General features: G+C 35.9%; 1 pseudogene; it reads right to left on the reverse strand.

Moving 5' to 3' along the window:
* Positions 1-419: 419 nt before the first annotated feature.
* On the reverse strand, positions 420-518 carry LOC122117936 (annotated as a pseudogene).
* Positions 519-20,535: the final 20,017 nt, after the last annotated feature.

A 20,535-nucleotide genomic window follows, 5' to 3' on the forward strand; every position in this document is an offset into this window, starting at 1 on the left:
GCCTTCAGCAAATGAGCTCAAAGACAGCATCCAAGCTCTAAGCCGGAAGGAAGGAAAGGAAGGAAGGAAGGAAGGAAGGAAGGAGGGAGGGAAGGAAGGAAGGAAGGAAGGAAGGAAGGAAGGAAGGAAGGAAGGAAGGGAGGAAGGGAGGGAGGGTGGGAGGGAAGGAGGGAGGGAGGGAGGGAGGGGGAGGGAAAGAGAAAGAAAGAAAGAGAGAAAGAAAGAGAAAGGAAGGGAGAAGGGAAGGGAAATAAAGTCTCACCTTTTGTCTTAATTAACTTGAGCCACCATATAGTAATTAGTTGAAATGAAGGTCTTACAAACTTTTTTATAAGCCTGAAATTGATTTGAACCATCTCATATGTACACACATATCTATATACATATATCTATATACATATATCTATATACATATAAATACATATATGGAATGCTTTGGAATTTGCATGTCATCCTTGCATAGAGGCCATGCTAATCTCTGTATCATTCTAATTTTATTATATGCTGCCAAAGCAAGCACTGAACCCTTTCTTAATATCTGTCTGCCAAGGAGCTAAAATTACATGTGTTCAGCCCAGCACTAAGACTTATCTCTTTAGTAAATAGACTAAAGTAAGATTTTGAACATTGCTATCCCAAAAAAGATATTTGGCAGATGAAAATAAATGTTAAATAAAGTACTTAGAATTTGTAAAACATTTATTTCTAAAAGCTAATAGCGTAATTGAATTCAATTTATATTAAACAAGACTATGAGGAAGTATCTAGTTAAAGTCATCAATATGACAGAATGGAACACTGTTTTCTTTCAAAGTTCTGTGTTTTTTTGTGTGGTTATTCAGGAAAATCTCATAGCTTTATTGTTCCCCAAGACTTGCCTTATAAAGCTATCCTTCTGTCCACTGCCACCTACCTGGCTGGGATTCTACAGCCCTCACATCTGGCTTAGCTAGTTTTCTATTCAGGTTTAAAAATAATGGCTGAAAAAAAAAAAAAACTGAGGGAAATGCTTCAGATACAAGTCAGTCATAATAACCAGAGTGTCTGTGCTATTGTGCTTCAGAAATCCCTCAGGATAAGCTTGAGTGTGATTCTTCAGATTGAGAATATAAGCCTAATGTCAAGTGAATGCAAGTAGAAAATGGAATAGTCTATACTGTTCATTCGCTGTCACTCTTGCTGATGTAATTATGTGTAAAGGTCATAATCAATTTGCAAGCAAGAATTATCATGGAATACCACTTAAAAAACAGTACGTAGGCCTTGACACACTCACCATTTTATTTCTACTATACAAAAGCACTATGGTTCGATATCATTGCTCTTGACATGGGAATATCTCAGACCTGATCACTATTTTAGTTTTTTGTTACTTCTGTAACAGCCACACCAATGTATAATCAAGTTTTATATGACAAACAATGTGGATTATACTGAGTAAATCTAAGACAGTGGCAAAGCTAAATTGTTTTTTGTGTGTGTGTGTGTGAAAATATCGTACAAAGGGGTTACAATTACATGGGCAAGGTAAATGAGTACATTTCTTATCAAGCATTGTTGCCTCCTCCTTTGTTTTCCCTTCCTATCTCCTCCCCCCACCCCCCACCCCTGGCCAAAGTTGTAAAGTTCATTTTTCGACATAACATCTTGTACATCTCATTGTTGCAATGGGTCCACTTGTATCCCTATTTAAACAATTTGTTTTTTCCCTTCCCCTCCCCAAATTATACCAACATCAATGGCATTGCCCCATTTGTTAGGAAAAGGAAAGACTTGGAAAAAATTATATTAAGTAAAGTAAGCCAGGCCTAAAGCTAAATTGTTTATAAATTCTCTAAAGAAATTTCATTTAGTTCTATTCCCAGCTTCTACATGATACATATAACCTGTGATAGTGAGTCTTAGCCCTTCTCAAAGTCAGCCACAATGACATTGCCAAATGAGGAACATTCCAGAAACAAAAGTTATGTTCAGTGTCTGAAGTTCAGTTAAAATGACAAATCACATCAATAGAATAAATAAAAGCAAGCAGATGATAATCACAATTAAGCAGAGGAAAACGTGAAAAATCCAGGATTTTTCTGATTGATTGTATAAACTTATTTTTTTAAACATCCCATACACTATTTAAGGAAATGTCATTTTATGTGCAAATTGCTGTCACCTTTATGACTCTGGAGATTTAAAATAAGGCTCAACTTTATTTAAAAAATGTAAATCATTAACAATTAAAAGAATTAAACAAAGAAAATGATTTTTCTTAATCTCAAAGCATACTATCATTTAGAATCACATCAGTATGTTTTGATCAATAAAATTTATCTGAAAGAACACATATAGAGAAATCCCAAGCACACATGCTAAATTTCTTGAGTTAGCTTTGTCATATATTGAACAACGTATATTTAACTTTGCGTTATTTTAACTTTATTCATGTATTTATTTGTTGGTAGTGGGACTTGAACTCTGAGCCTGTGCCCTGTCCCTCAGCTCAAGGCTAGTGCTCTACCACTTGAGCCACAGTGTCACTTCGATTTTTGTGGTGCTTAATTGGAGATAGGAATCTCACAGATGTTCCTGCCCAGGCTGGCTTTGAACTGTGATCCTCAGATCTCAGCCTGCTGAGTAGCTAGGATTAGAAGAGTGAGCCACAGGTGGTCACTTTTGATGAGGTGCCTTTTGATGAAACTAAACTGAAAGAATGTATTCAGGAAGAGACCAGTTGTTAATCACTGTATTTAAGGTATCTAAGTCAATACTGGAGTTGTCCACAAAGACCTCTTTGTGACTAAGCAGTATTTCTCACAGTCTATTTGGCCTCAAATCTTAGACTTCATTCTACCAGAAGCTACATTCAATTTATTCATGTCCATTAATGTTTACCTTTACAAAGTTAATCTTTAAAGCAATCAAATTAATAAAACATTCAAATTATGTAGAAAATTTTTGAAATGGCCTATCCAACTTCTTACATCACATCACACTTCTACTTTCTTCCATCTCAGATCCTCAATTTTTTTTTTTTTTTGTGAATCTGGATCTCTAGTAATATTATTGCTCTCTTGTCTTAAAAAAATATTGTAAAAATGCTGAAGAGAGGGGCTACAGTTACATGAGTAAGGAAATGAGTATCTTACTGACAATCATTGTTACCCCTTCCTTTGTTTGTTGTTGTCCCACTATCCCTTCCCTTCCCTTCTATCACTTCCCTCCCCTCCACTCTCCCACCCCAAAGTTGTAAAGTTGGTTTCCAATATACTGTCTTGTGGGTATCCTTGTTGCAATGGGTCATCCTGTGTCCTTGTTTCAGCCTTTTGTTATTCCCCTTCCCCGCCCTAGATTAGACAAATGTATATACAAGATTCAGGGTACCAAAATCAAGTACAGTGACAACAGGGAAGATTCCATAGGGGAAAGAACATAAAAAGGAAACAACAACAAAAATAAAATCACGTGGTACATTTAAAACAATAACAATAAAGACAGATCTCTTATGTCCATATCTTGGGGTTCATTTCACTTAATATCATCTTATATGGTCATTTGTACATAGTTTTTTGAGCTTTTCGGTTCATCTGATAAGATTATCCTACATGTATCCTAATTATTGCAAATAAAGGAAACCATGGGACCTAAAATTTTGGGACTGAGTTACTTCACTTAATATGAGACACCACCACCCTATTTGTTAGGAAATGGAAAGACTTGTCTTTTTTTTTTTTCTTTCTGCTACTTGAACTTGAAATCAAGATTGACCTGCGGGGGGAGGGGCAGATGGGAAGGGATGGGGGCAGATGGGAAGGGATGGGAAGGAGAAACAAAGGATGAGGCAACAATGCTTGATAAGAAATGTACTCATTTAGGGAAATGAACCCTAAGATATGTATTCAAATGTTTTTCTTTTCTTTCATGCGATTGTTTCTAACACATTTATAAGATTATTTCTTTGTTCTTTGTATGTCCCTCCCCCACAGTATAACCCCTGCTTTCACTGTATTTGATGTCGGTATAATTTGTGGAGGGGAAGGGAAAAAACAAATTGTTTAACTAGGGATACAGGTAGACCCATTGCAACAATGAGATGTACAAGTCGTTATGTCGAAAACGAACTTTACAACTTTGGTGTGGGGGGGTGGCGCGGGGGGGGGGGGGGGGGGGGATGGGAATGGATGGTAAGGGGAAACAAAGGAGGAGGCTACAATGCTTGATAAGAAATGTACTCGTTACCGAGATCATGTAATTGTAATCCCTCTGTACAGTATTCATACAATTAAAAAAATCTACAAAAAAAATTGATCCTTCTTACTCATCTACCTTCACGTGGTACTCTACTACTTGGGCCTTTTTGCTCATTATTTTTTTGCTGACTTTTTGCTCATTATTTGGGGATAAGACCCAAAATAGAATTAAACTACAATTCTTAGATCTCAGTCTTCTGAGTAGCTAGTAGTAGTAGGCATGAGCCACTGGTACCTGATAAAGTGTTATTTGTTATGTCACACATGGTGGTTATTTGGAAATTCTATATTAACTTCCTGGCATGGTATAAGGGAATTTATCTCTGTTTCTCTGTTGTTGTTTTTTTTTTCTGGGTTTATTTTTTTAATTTTGGTGCTGTTTCTAAGATTGAGCTTTAGGGCCTGATCCCTATCTCTGAACTCTTTTACTCAAAGCTAGTGCTCAATCACATGAGCCAGAACTCCACTACCAACTTTTTTTTACTGGTTAATTGAAGAAAAAAAAAATCTCAGTTTCCTGCCTGGCCTGGCTTTAAACTGCTATCCCTCAGGTCTCAGCCTCCCGAATACATAGGATTACAGTCATGAGCAACCAGTGTCAGTTCAAGTCATTTGTCCCTCTTTTATCAATGGTTCACCTAGACACCAAAATGTCTAATGATACATAAACATATTTGTATTATTCTTGAGATTTTATTTTGCATGAATTTCTAATTGTAACATTAAAAAGCTAATTGTGATATATTATACATACCAAAAATAATTTGTAAAGTGTTTGGATAATTTATGTTTCAAGAAGGTTGATAAATTGAGCCTCAAATTAAATAACAAAGCTTTCTCTGAACCTCTTGATAATTATATTCCCCTTCCCAAGAGGTAAACACTGTATTGAAATTAATTATTTCACTGCTTTTGTTCACGTGTCATTAATTAATATCCCATTTAATGTTATTTTCATAATTGTAATTGTTAGCATAGACATTTTATCCTCCACATAGAACTTAAAGCATTTGTAATTCATTGCGGCTCAGTTATAGTTTTAAAAACAATAGAGAGATTTAACTTTATATATTCTGGTTATCTATAGTTGAATTACAGTCATTTCAAAATTTAATTGCTAGAGAAACAATATTTTATTACTATTCAGCCATATAATTTTATATTATATTTTATTCACATTTTGAAGAGAGGTTGAGTCTAGAATCACTGAATTGTAATTTATTTACAGATCTGGGGATGATGGAGGGTACTTACAGAATTGGAGCTGGAAGAGCTGAGGTTTTTATAGCCTCTCTGTTTCTATGTGCTAGTCTGTAGGACCTCCCTAACATATCAACCTTATGTGTTAGAATCCAAAGGTATGTGACTTTAGAGAGAATGTCAAGCCAAACTCAAATAGTCTTTTATGACATAGCTTTGGATACTAAAGCCTGCCATGTGTACCATATTTTATTTATAGAGCTATATAAAGTTGCATCCAGTTTCAAATAGAAGATGGATCCACATACTGATTGGTGAATGAAAAAGAAGATGACAGGGTAACAAATATATTTCCATGTCTACTTTTGCAAAATATAGAATGCCAAAACTTATCCTCTGGCCAAGATAAATTACATTCTTTCTGTAAGGAAAATGAAATGGAACCTTTGCAAAGTCATCTCATTTCTTCACTTCAGAATCAGTCTTGAGATCAAGGATGACATGATATCAACAATGCTTTTGTGTAGATGAGACTCTTCTGTTGCAGTTCTGCCCGTTGGTAAGGTTATTTAAAGAGCTATTAACCTGTGGAGAGGTGGGGAGGAAAGGAATGGTAGGAGAAAAACAAAGAAGGGGGTAACAATGCTCGATAAGAAATGTACTTATTACCTTATTCTGTACAGTATCTTTACAATAAAAAAAATCCATTAAAAATCTATTAACTGATGAAGTGTCCTTAAACATCCTATGCACACACACATGCATATGCATACCTTCCACATGCAGCAGTGGGCAGTCATAACAATAAGAGATCACATTTTACTCAAGATACTAAAATCAGAAGGCATCACAGGCACTGATCCATAGTAATTCCAGGATAAGTCACTTTGGAATTTTCTCAATTAGACATCAGTCTCACAGCTTGGAAGTGATTGGTGTTGACCATAACTTTGTTATCTGCTTTTGGATTATTTCTTTTTTCTTTTTCACATAGAAACCAGGAAGTTTTTAAAAACTGACACTCCCTCCAATAATATTCTGGGATATAAATGTATTTTTAGAAATTTTGTACTTTCTATTTTGTCTTAGTTGATGTTACATTGACAATGCATTTTTTAAAAATATGCAGTTGTTACAAACCTTATGGTTTTCTCCAGTAGATAAAACTCAAATTCAGATATCTGCGAAATAAAAATCTTCTATAAGTTTTCAGATTATGGTGACTACAGACAGAAATAGTGTAATCTGAATTTCAAAACAGCTGAATGAATTTTTCAAGTTTTCCCCAAAAGAACCAATTTGAGGAAGGCTACATTAAAAACGTACACTTCTGCTTTACATAACTTATACATATATACAAAAATATGTATCTGACTCTTTTTTGTGCTTATGTGGTGCTGAGGAATCGAACTCAGGGCCTCATGAATGCAAGACAAGCACTCTACCACTGAGCCACCTTCCTAACCCTATTATATCCATATATAAAATTACTACATATCAATCAAATATAATTACAAATGTGGAAAACATCCTATGTTTCAAAAAACCCATTGGCATTCGCTCTCTCCTTTTTGCTGATAATGATTCATTTATTGGTCTCACTTTAGATAGCAAGTTGAAATGTTTTTAAACTAAAATTAATGGGCAAACCTGATTCCTAGAAAAAATATCATACAGAAATGATTGATTCCCCTTTTAGATTATATGTTTTTAACTTCACTTAGGCTTAATTTTTTTCAAATGAAAAAAAACTGTATTTTATAAAAAATATAGGGCTTTATTTAGCTACATTTATGTGTACACTGACATCATCTGTAACTTTCATCTCAATATATTTGTAATAAAAATCCTGAAATAAAAGTGTTTGTCAGGGCTCAGGGTATTTTATACTTTGATTAAAAACATGGGTCTTCCTTCCTCTGTCCTTACATGGCTCTTCCACTGTGCTAACTTATTTGTTATATCTGGAAGGAACCTGGGGTTGGGGGGCCCTTCATGATCTATACTTTGTTATCTTGCATTTCACCCTTCTTCTATCATGCACGGAGTGATCCTACTTTCTCAGAACTAAGCCAGAATCACCCTTGCATTCTCTGTGCAGATGTCTATAGTTTTAGTTCTGATGAACATGTGTCAAAATTCCACTCTGTCCCTCAACCATGTCATGCCAATCACTTTGACATCCTCAAAACTCCCACTGGAATAATACAGTCTTTCCTATTTGCTTATGATTAAGCATCTATAATTCCTTTTCAAGCTCTATTAACTGCATAGCATTTTTATCATAAATCAGTACAGTGGGTAGAAAAGTTGATAAACTGCTTCGACAGATAAGGAGACTGAGATTTAAGGAGTTGAAATAACCCACCAGGGGTCATAGGAATGCTAAACGGCAGAGCTAAGGCAAGAGCCAAGGTCTGGCAATATAAAAATTACACTCCCGGAAAATTCACAAGCCCTTAAAATGCATTAGGTAATTGAACTGAAGAGGATGGTGCATTAACCCTGGGAATCAGAACAATCAGACTTGATTCTGCAGGTAATAACTGTCAAGAAGCCTGACACTTTTGCCATTACTGAGTTCTCTTGCCTGTAGGGATCCCAGGGCTCTGTGTCTCTCTAGGCCGAGGACACTCATGCAAATGACCCACTTAATATAAAACAGATAACTTTTTGCAACCAAGTTCCCTGGAAATGTGAAGAAATCTGAGTAGAAAAGTGTGAGGTAATTGCAGCTTTGGCCCCTCTGAGCAGCTAACAGCCTTTCACGGTGTTAATGAGGTTTTCACATCATCCTTCCTTTGTAATTTGCCTTGCTTGTTCTATATTAGTAGCTCTTTTTTTTTTTCTCCCCACATTAGAGAGGCTGTGAAAATGCATCTTAAAACATACATTCTCTCTGGCAAAAGTGCTTCCGTGATTAGATTTGTGACTGTGTAATTTTACTTTCATGGTATTCAACCCAGTTCAATAATCAAAAAGGTCACAGCACCTTTTTCTAGGTCAGACATTAAGACAGAGTACAAACAGTGGTAGAAATATGTTTGGTCATGTAGCATTAAAATGAAAAGAGTCAGACATTTTTTCTTTCAGCAAAGACAGTTGGCATCAATTTACCTCAAACAAGGACATAGGAAAATTAATGAATTAAATGCTGCCAAGAGCATGAACAGTAATTAGAGTTTATTACAGTCAACTAACCAGCCAAAGCTAGTGGTCTTCTTCCACTTTACTAGAAATTTCTGTTTTTCATGGCTTTATGCTGAGAAATGTGCAGTAGTCATGGTATCTGTGCAAAGAATCTGTTTAAGTAAGGCTGAGTTAAATGTATGAAAGCAAATTAGAAATCTAACTTGGTTATAGGAATTGGTCCTATACAATGTAATTGTAGAAGCAGAAGAAACAGTTCTTGTAAAACTTTCATCAGATAGCATGTTCCAGGCACCCAGGAATGGCAGTCAGGAAAAGATTATGCATGTAAAATTGTGAGATCCAAAAACAGGCTGTAACTCATCTATATGAGCTTGGATCTCAAAAACAGCAAGAAACTAATCTCAGTTCTCACTGGGACAGGAAGCAACAGAACTTCATTCACACAGCACATTATAGCCACAGAGAGTGTATAACAATAATCTCTAAGAGGTATCTCTTAGAGGTTCTTGGACTCTTCTTTTTAAGAGAATACAACTTTTACTCTTTCTTCCGACCTGGGCCCTATTTAACTGTATTGTTATATGTATACTGCACTGACCCAGTAGCAAAAAGATGCCAGTAGGATTTATAGCTTCTGGATGCATGAGAAGCTCCAAGCATTTTCATCTATAAAGGCTTTCTTCCTTCCTTCCTTCCTTCCTTCCTTCCTTCCTTCCTTCCTTCCTTCCTTCCTTCCTTCCTTCCTTCCTTCCTTCCTTCCTTCCTTTCTTTCTTTCTTTCTCTCTCTTTCTTTCTTATTTTCTTTCTTTCTTTTAAAAAATTCTAAGGCCCGCTCCTGGATGACTCCACACTCCTTGCAGCAAAGTCTCCACCCAGTACCTTTGTTACCTAGGCAACTGGGACACCTGGAAGGGGTCACATCTGCATCTGCTGAGGTCACATTGGAATTTGATGTGGCTACATACCCTAGATAAGGCTTAGCCCAGGCCCAGACACCCTCTTTCCCAGCTCTCTCTCTTTCCCAGCTCTTTCCCAGCTCTCTTTCCCAGCACTTTCCCAGCTCTTTCCCAGCTCTCTTTCTCAGCTCTCCTTCCCAGGTCTTTCCCAGGCCTTTCCCAGTCGTGTGGAGGGACAACATGGCCTGGTGTCAGCCAGAACAATGAATAAACCTACCCCTTACCCTAATACCACGTGCTTGGTGTTGTTCTTACTCGGCCACCTCTTTTTAAAAACCTAACAAAAATGATGTAGGGAGGGTTTGTATTTATGTAAGTCAGATAATGAATATGTTTGTTTTTGAAGTGTCACCTCTTACCTCAATTTCTCCCACTATTTTCCCTCCCAACTCACTTCTTCCTCAAGCTGTATAATTCATCTTTCAACCTAGTTTCTAGTATCACTAGACAATTTGATTTACCATTTCTGTCCTTCTCCTTATTCTCCCCAAATCAGATGAGCTTTCATATAAGACAAAAGGTACAGAAATTGAAAACAATAACAAAGAAGAATAAAAAAGCAAAAGTACAAGTCGTTATGTCGAAAACAAACTTTACAACTTTGGTGGGGGGGGGGGGAAGATGGGAAGGGATGGGAAGGGATGGGGAGGAGGAGGCTACAATGCTTGATAAGAAATGTACTCATTATCTTACCCGTGTAATTGTAACCCCTCTGTACAGTACTTTCACAATAAAAAAAAAAAGAAAAATAACAACAACAACAAAAAACCCCTCTTACTTCCACTTCTTGGAGTTCTTTTGGATAAGCATCATTTTATATGATCATATGCACATAGCTATTGAGACCTTGTAATCCTCTCCTAAGAATATCCTCCTTTATTCTCATTGTGTGAATGTCTAGATTCCTGTATAATTTATCATGTCCAAGTGTATTATTTATCATCCAAGGCTTTCTAAAAACTTTTTAAAAGTGGGAATTTTTAAAATTAGTAGCATAAGTATTAAGAAAGATGTCAAGGGGCTGGGAAGGTGGCTCAGTGGTAGAGCGCTTGCTTTGCATGCATGAGGCCCTGGGTTCGATTCCAGCGTCACATAAGCAAAAAAGAAAAAAGCTGGGAGTTGCACTGTGGCTCAAGTGGTAGAGCGCTAGCCTTGAGCTGAAGAGTTGAGGGACAACACCCAGGCCCAGAGTTTAGGCCCCACGACCAGACCCCCCTTCCCCCCAAAAAAAGATGTCAAGTGTGAGGGAAACTCCATAATTTATTGTTGGTTTGTTGGTGCAAAGACAGAAGGGCTCTATGAGAAGGAATTTGCCTTTCTTAAGGAACTTAACACAAGCCCTTGACAGGGCCATAAGCTTTACAACCAACAAAGATTGTACTTGATCAACAAACTGAGTGAAGCAAACTTTTACAAGGCCAACAAAATGGTCTAACCCCAACATTTTGATTTCATTTTTTTCCTTGATTTTATTACCCTTAAGTATAGTAGGTCAGTTGTAGACAACCTATAGAATACTAAGCTAAAACTCAGTTATAACCAGTTGGACTTTTGAAATAATAAATACATCTTGTCATACATCAGATAAATGTATTATATCTTAAACTGATAAAATTGTGTTTTGATATTATAACACTAGGAAATTAATACAAGTCATATTGTAAATATTAAAGTCCCAATCTGCTTTTCCCTATAGGTATAACATTTTTCATTCATACTAACAAAGTATGGAAGTTACAATCAGTAATGTTGTGCAAATTTTATATTGAATGCCGTTTTGTGTGTGTTAATATTTTTGCCCATTAAAAAGTAGTTTCCTGCAAGGCAAGCGCTCTACCACTGAGCCACCTTCCCAGCCCCATTTCTTTTTTTTTTTTTTTTTGGTCCAGTCGTGGGGCCTGAACTCTGGGCCTGGGCACTGTCCTTCACAACTTGGGGGCAGGGGTGGGGGGAGGATTGAGTGGGGGGGAAGGCTGAGAAGGGATATGAAGGGTAAACAAAGGAGGAGGCTGCAATGCTTGATAAGAAATGTACTCATTATCTTGCCCATGTAATTGTAACCCCTCTGTACAGTATGTTCACAAAAAATTAAAATTAAAAATAGTTTCCTATAATGACATTTTTGAGAATCTCCTTTGTCCATATGACATAAAATTTTTCCACAAGATTCAGGTGGAAATATTCCCTACACATGGCTTATGTAGGACAGAAATGTTTAGTAGTGAAGAAAGCTCAGTAGTGCCTTTTTCATATACCCTGTCAGTGCGGGCATTTAGATACCAAGTTCAGTGACACATTTGGACAAAGCAGAAAAAAAGGACAATGACATTGACCTGAGAGATGATGTGTGGCCAGGCTCAGCAGGAGTCTGAACAGCTGAAAGGCTGAATCTATGATATGAGGGAGCAGCAGGTATTAAAACAAAAGACTGCATGCCAGGACAGGTTTGTGGCAGATGGGATTGTCCTTTGGCTAGTGCAGGACATATTAGCAGTGACTGTGAGAACACATATTCACATAGCGGGAGAAGAGTCCCCACAGTAAAGTAGAAATAATGGAGAGGTGAGAGTAATTTGCATTAACAAAACCATGGTCTTAAACTGATAAAAAAAAAAGTGATATCACACTTATACAATTATGATTGACTCACTCCAAGAACGATTCATTTAAAATCACAACTCATGTGCTCAAATAAAATTCTAACAGCTAAAACATAAATAAAAAATGAAAAAAATGCAAAAATGTTAACTTCTTATTCTTGAGCCACAGGAACAAAAAACATATTTCATTCTTATTTGCTGTTAGGTTGGAATTTGAATGCAGAAGGACCCTGTTTAGAGTTTTTATCTGAGCCAGTTGATGCTCATGATGGTAGTTTAGGAACATATAGATCCAGGGTTCTGAAAACAGCCCAGGGAACGTCACATTTTATGTGTTTGTGACAGTGAATAGAAAGTGGAATGGTAAGCTCAAGGTTGTGATCTTAGTTACTTGGGTGGCAAAGTCAGTGGTTCACATTGTGAGGCCAACCCCAAAATAAGAGTTTGAAGACTTCCTGTGAAACATTACTTGAACACAATAGCAAGTACTTGCCATTCTAACTAGTTGGGAAGCACAATGGCTGGACACAGTGAGGGGCAGTAGTCATCCCCAGCAACACAGGGATAAGCAAGTAGCCATGACATAAAGGGAGGCCCTATCTCTAAACGAAGCAACACAAAAGTGACTGGAGGTATGTGTGGAGTACCTGCCTACCAAATGTGAAGCTCAGAGTTCAATTTCCAGTTCTCTCTAAATAAATAATTAGGTAAATAAAGTAGGTTGGGCAGCCTTCTCACTGCTAAAGTCACGTGAAGTTGCTTAAATGTGCAACAATTGCAATGACTATGTAATAGTCCTTCTGAGTTAGTGCTACCCAGCTATCCTCAACCTGACTGAAAGTGAGATTGTCGAAGGGGTTTATTGCCAAGACTTGTCTGACAAATCACATTCTTCCTCTGACTGCAATGTACCTGAGGTTACCTCAGGTAAATGGTTAGAAATATCTCTCTTTCCCACCACCACCACTGCCCCTGTGCTTTCACTAGGCTAAGAGGGACAAGGTCTTCTCTTTATTTGCTCATTTATTAAATGTAAAGAAAGTGTCAGTCATGCTGTGCTGACCATTTGCATTGCCAACAGACAGACTTTTCATTTGTCTGGGAGCCAAGTGTAGCAACCAGAGGCAAACAAACCATTAATTAAAATATATCCACCAGTGAAGTTGCATGATTGTGGACAAGGGTGCTATTTTTCCCAACAATGCTATTAAAAGAGACTCTGCTGAGCCCATAATATTGAGGGCTAAATGAAATGTTTTTCAATTTTTTTAATGAAGAAAAAGTAACCTTGATATTTACAGATGTAGACATTTTCTTTCCACACTGAACAATATGTGTCTGATAAATGAAACAGGTAGCCAGAAGCTGAAGATTTTCTTCTTTCTCTCTTTCTCTTAGGAGAGAAACACAAAGGTGCAAAACCGAAGTGCCTCTTCATATTTATCTAAAATAATATACATACTGAGATGAACTCCACCATATGGAAACAAAAGACTTTTGTTTTTAGTTTTTGGTTTTTGATGATTATGTCTTGCTTATCTTATGTATGATGTATTCATGTGTATATCTTCAGGAAGGTGAAGGGGAGGGCACAGAACTAGAAGGGTGAAAAAGTGAAGCAGTAGACACTGATGAGCTTGACCTCTTGACTTGCTCACATTATATACAATCCTCATAACTACTACTAACTGAGCTTTTCTATGTTCTCTGGGTATATCTAAAGTTTAAGGCTCTTTGATACTTTATACCTTGTTTTTATACAAAGGTGGTGATTAGAAGCTACAATCAGATAAACTCTTATAAATTTGGCTACTTAAATAATTGAGTCAATACTTTTTAAATAAAAGAAATTGACATTGTATGGCTTTAAATCCTCTGTACATTATTTTTACAATAAAAATGTATTAAAAAAAGAAAATTGAGTATGCAAAAGCATCTGGGAGTTTCATTAACATTGTTTTCTTCAGAAAGCTAAACAACTCAGGTAACAGAGATTTCAGAGAGTTTGTTTTATGCTGGGTTTCTTGTCCTTTAATTATCCTCTATGTTTTCAGTTCACCTTTTTTTGCATAGCATTAACTATCAGAGCTGTCCATTTAATATGATAGCAACCTTAGTAGATATTAAAGAAATGAAACTGATATTAGGCATGTTTTCTTACTTTCTACTTACATGTACAGGTTTAGCTCACATTTTCTTATTTTAAAATGCCTATAAATCTATTTAAAGGAATCTAGATTTTAATGTTAAACTTGCTAAAATAAGACAAATGACAGAACTTTCCCATATAGCATTTAGAAGTGCACATATCTTTGTATGATTATGTAAAGATGCTACATTTTCCTGTTGCCTACAGTGGATAAATACTGGAAAGCAGATAAAGCATTTGGCATACTTCTGAATTTTGACTTTTATCACAACTCTCAAGTAGTCAGTCTGATTAAAAGCCAACAGCTAAAGTTTCATATCTGCTATTTTAATGCAGCAAATTTGAGATAGTTTCAAGTACCACATTAAAAAAAGTAGGTCAGTTAACAGATACCACCTCTGACCAGAAAACCTTTCCTTCCTAAAGGTTCCAGAAACCTAAGGTTAACTCAGTATGGACTTAAACTCATTTGAAGGACACACAAATGTATTGTTTATTCACGCCTCTTTGAGTTTCCTTTACTTTCTTATAGCTACAAGCAGTGCAAAAGTAGCCAATAATGCTAAAAATGTCTCCAATATGTGATTTCTACCACTTCTTTGTGTACCAGAGAGTATGGGAAGTTGCTTAGTAAGTAAATTGATTTCCAACTATTCCCTGTGTTCCACTTTCCAGACAGAGATACATGCTCTATTTGCAGTGTGGGCTGGCTTCCAGTTTATCAGAATAGAACACTTCCTGAGGGACTATGAGGGTCATTGTTCTCATACATTAAATTCACCAAAGCTTCCAAATAATTATTAAAGTCAACAAAATTCATCCTAGAATTGTTAATTTTTCTAACGTTATTTTTCTTTGATAAGGATTTTTCTATCCTCCTTCATGCAGTGGTGGATGTAGGCCAAATCTTTATCTGGAGAAAAGATTTTGCTTCTAGTATTTGTGTCCAGAAATCATGACAGTTAAGAACCAGGCAGGTAATCTGCACAAGTTGCTCAATCTTTATGTTAAGCATTTTCTGTTTGTCAAATGGAAGTAATAATATCAACAATAATTATAATAATGTTTACTTCAAAAGACGAAGGTAAAATATAGACTATTTAACAACAGAAAATTTAGAAGGATGTCATGCTTTTGTTCCTATAGGAAAGAATTTGCCACTGCTGTTATTGATTGCAGACACACATGGGAACACATTATACATGTTTTTTCCTTCTTTTAAAATATTTTGTTTTCCAGCTGGGTGCCAGTGTTCTGACTGTGCAACTCTTTCCACTGAAAACAAAAAAAGCAAAAAACAAAGATCCCCCCACAAAAAACCACAAATTGAAACTCTTTTATACTGAAGTTATCCTTTTTCACTGAGTGTTTACTGGCATTCAGAAGAAAACATCTTGAGTCTATTCCCAGATGGCTGGGGCAGGCTTTGGTCATTACAATGATTTGACATACCAGTACAAAACTATGAGACCTGGGTATCATGATACATGAAGATAACCCCAGCACAAGAGAGACAGAGGAAGGTAACTCAAGGATTGCCTTGCTACATAAGTAGAGTGATGTAACTTTTCACATCTTGGTCTTGGTCAATAATTGTTTAGTCTAGGTCTACTCAATATTTGGACTTACTGGTTCAAAATCCTTGATCATTCCTTTTGTCAAATAACTAATCAGAAGCTCTTTTCAGTCCTATGATAACTAATTTCTACACTTATAGTAGATAAATTAAATAGCTGTCTTAGCAAGAACTATTCTTTCATATTTTGCTGACTTTAAGGGGCATTAACTTAGTAAAGTACACAACATTAGTTAAAACGTGTGTTAGGAAGTCGGGTAGCCACGATGACTTTCCTTTATATATCCTGAATGGTTAGACTGAAATATAAATATATAACACTGATGCTGAAAAGAGTTGGTAGGAAGTAAGTAGGGAGAACTGTGTATACAGCCTTGAGAAATTAACTGATGGTGGAAATCCAGGAAATATATAGAGAACAGAGAGTGAGGAAACCAGAATGTGTGAATGGTGAACACACTCACATGTTTTAAAGAAAGACATCATAAACGGTTAAGTGAAATTTACGAACTTAAAATCTAGGGGTAGCTAAATATGAATTTAACATATTTGTCTCCATTTACTGAGAAAAGCAGGAGATGGAATGCAGAGTTCCCCTCCTCCAACGGAGTGTATTTTTCATGAGTTCGTGAGAGATGTGTTTAAATAAAGATGACAGCATCAGTGATCAAAGACCTTGATGAGATCAAGGAATATCAAGGGCCTGGGTAGATCAGAGCAGAAGTATTACTCATGTGAATACAACATGATGACTTCATTCTCACAACACTCTTACTCCTGGACATAGTGCCCTGAGCAATTATCTGCTCAAAACTTTCTTTGTACAGGTAGGATACTGAGGGCTGAACCTCACCCAAATTAACAGTCACATATTTTGACAATTATCATTTTAACAAACTGCCTATGGACATATATCCATCTTCATATTGCATCTGTCTGCATTTTCTTGAGGGGGTCATGTATAGATGCATTATTTTAAGAAACAAACGTGGATGGTGCATAACATCTGCAGAAAATTGATCCCATCAACTCATTTTCACAAATGACTTTGAAATATTAAGTGAGTAACAAGAGGGTGGTAAAACCTTAGTATAGAACTTCAGTATCTTCTATTTCCTATAAACTTTTCAGAATCTTTCTAGCTCACTGTTAGAAGCCTGTGGAATCCCAAAGAAGAGGATATTCAAATTAATCCCCAGTGAGTAACTGACAAGAAATTTATGAATATGATAATCTTGTCTACCCCTCAAAATATCCTATTTAGTTTTGTTACATTTTTTTAAGGTTTTGTCATTATTGAGGTACCAGCTGCCATTTAAAAGGTTGAGGTTTAAGATCATAAGACTTCCAAATTGATTGGCACTTCAACTGTTCAATGCTTATTTTGTCACGCTGTGTCACCTTTATAGATCACTTCTTCATATTTAACAATTACTAATGGAATCCCAGTGTATTTAATTGTCAGACAGACAATGACACTGTTCTAGTTGACATTCTTTATCATTTGTTGGAGGCAGATAGTAAACAATAAATTGGTTAACAAGAAAATTACATTGTATTAAAGAGGCAATAAATTCTGTGGAAGACATGTCTGAAATTCATTGGTACGTTTTATATACTTTGCAAAATTAAAGGAATAATTTTCTCCAACTATTCTCTTGGAAGCCAGTTTTGAAGTAAGTATTAGTGCACCAACAATTCAGTAAAAATAATATTATGGGAAACAGTAATAAATTAGGGAAATAGATAAGAACAAGATAAAAAATAAAGAAACAATATTCAGCATATTCTTGGCTTGAACCATACCCAAAGGCATGGTAGTATGTACATTGAGTTCTATCTCTATACCAGACAACAGACTTAGTTTGCCAGGCATATTTTTGCAAAACCTCCAGAATTTTGAGTTAATCAAGCAGCTGGGAAGAAGAAGACATTTTAACAAATTGGAGGAATTAAAGCAAAGGCTCCATTACTATTTAAATGTATCCATATAATTTATGTAACTTTTACTATGTTTGGAGACAAATTTTCATCACCTTGGATATAACCTGAACTATGTAATTTGCTTTTAATGAATCAAATTTTTAAAAAAATCTGAGTCTCCCAAAAAGGTCACAACAAACATCCATATCAATTTTAATCTTTGTTTACTCTGGATCACACACTAGAAAGCATTTGGTTTTTGTGCCACGCAGATGCATCAAATAACACCAGCAATAGGCCTCTTTGTTTTTTCCCTTCTCCTTTCCAAATTATACCATCATCAGAGTTATACCGTGGGGGAAGAACATACAAAGCAACAAAAAATATCACATGGTACCTTATAAATACGTTAGAAACAATAGCAAGGAAGAAAAAGCCACTTGGTCCCTATCTTGGGATTCATTTCACTTAAATAGGAATACAGATTGACCCAAGACGCTAAACACGAACTTTACAATTTAGGCTGGGGTGGGGATTGGGGGGGAGTAGCTGAGGAGGTGGGAGGGAAGGGATGGTAGGGGATAAAGAAAGGAGGAGGCAACAATGCTGGATAAGAAATGTACCCATTACCTTGCTCATGTAACTGTAACCCCTCTGTACAGTTAAAAGAAACAATTAAAATAAAAAATAGGCCTCTTTGTGAAAGTCAGAGTATAGTTGCCTAAAGGCAATAGAAAGAGTACACAGATTTGGCTCCTATAAGCATAGTTAGGTTTGTATATAAAGAGTTATAGTTAACCCCGAGCTAGCATCCATCAAAGACACTCTCATTCTTATTACCTTAAGAGTGAAAGATTATATAAGTTTGCTGTCTTATGTCACTGAGTCTTGGGATATTAATTGTTCATAATAAATAATTAACGTATGCCCTAAGGGGGCTGTGTTGTAGAAATACTTAGAGTTATTTTGAAGTAATAAGGATTAACTTAATAACAAGAAGGCAATTATAATGCCAGGTTTCCTTGATTAGGTTTATAGCAGAATTTTACAAATTCAGTCACATCTGCCAAGTCATTTGTCCATATTAGTAGCATAGTCATAGTTTCTTAGTTACCTGCGTATCTTTGAGAAGCATCATTCAGCCTGCCCACATTGTTAGTTATCATTTCAACAAGACAGGGTTTGCAATATTAATGTCTGGAACAGCTATTTTCTGCAAAGGTTAAAAAAAGTCATTAAATTTCCTTTGCTATTTAATTTCTTATGCAAAATCCTGAAAATATATGATATTAAGGTTCACTAGGAACTGATTAGAATCACAGGCTTCAGCAGGCAGGTTGCTAATTTTCTTCAAGAAAGAATAACAAAGAGGTTGTGGCTTGAATATTTGAAACTTTCATTTATTTTTTTTCACCTGTAATGACAAAAATAACTTTCAAAGATTGCCAATAAGTAATAGAATGAACATTTTTATTCACTTCCATTTTTGAAAAGAATTTTTCCTCGAAAGGAAAAATAGTAGTGTATTTTTCCCTATACCTTAAGGGTACATCACTATATTGGGTTAGTTTAGGATGAGTTTAATATATTAGAGTTGACCACAATACATTCTTTTATTTCTCCAATGCTGCTCACCAGTTCCATTTACTTTCAATTCTGTCAGCATGGTTATGATTGTGTCTAGGTATGGCGTTATGTGGTTACAGCAGTAGTGTTCATTGTGTTACCAATAGAACTAAAACAGCTGAAAAAAGATTGTCTACAAAAACAGAAAACACTTAAATACAAAAAGACAAGTTGAAAAGAAAATAAGAATAACAAAACAAAATTCCAATAGTTATGGGAGGCTGTCAAAGGTTATCTGGTTCACGTGGCTCTCATAGGTAGCTTTGGCATCCACAGCTTGAAATTATGGGTGGAAAATAAATTTCTGCATTGCACATGTACAGACAATATTTTTTTTCAAATCTGTATCCCATGAACACATTTTAAAAACTATTTGCCCTGTTAATCAAGAAATGATTAAAATATTGCAGGAGAAGATTCAATGGTGTAATTCCTTTGAACAACTATCTTGGTTTATCAAAATGAATACTAGGAAACTGGAAGAGGTTGTTGTTGTTGTTGTTGTTTTTCCTGAGAAGGCAAAAGCAGTTATAATATTCATATGTGAAAATAAAGCCAGGTAACTTGAGGATAGGGTTGACACAGACAGTGAAGAAAAATAAAAGGAATGACATTGATCATCATGCATTGTACTCATAAACTAACACACTCAATTAAAGTCCTTTTATATGACTACTTTGGGGAGGGGGAAGGAAATAACAAAATGCTGAAACAGGATATAGGTAGACCCATTGTAACAATGAGACATACAAAACATTATGTTGAAAATAAAGTTTACAACTTTGGGGGAGGGAAGTGTTGGGGGGAAGGGGAGGGAAGGGATAGTAGGAGAAAAACAAAGGAGGGGGTAATAATGATAGATAGAAAATGTACTCATTACCTTACATAACTTTAACCATTCTGTACATTATCTTTACAATAAAAATATTAACAAAGTGAAAATATGTTTAAGGAGAAAACATGAGTTTTGTGTAAATAATATACCATTAATTTTTCTAATTTTTAACAAGTTTTTTATTGTGAAAATACTGTACAGAGGGGTTACAGTTACATGAGCAAGGTAATGAGTACATTTCTTATCAAGCATTGTTGACTCCTCCTGTGTTTTTTCCCC

Source organism: Dipodomys spectabilis, unplaced genomic scaffold (genome assembly GCF_019054845.1).
Source record: "Dipodomys spectabilis isolate Male_0828 unplaced genomic scaffold, ASM1905484v1 ptg000145l, whole genome shotgun sequence".
Taxonomy (NCBI): Eukaryota; Metazoa; Chordata; class Mammalia; order Rodentia; family Heteromyidae; genus Dipodomys; species Dipodomys spectabilis.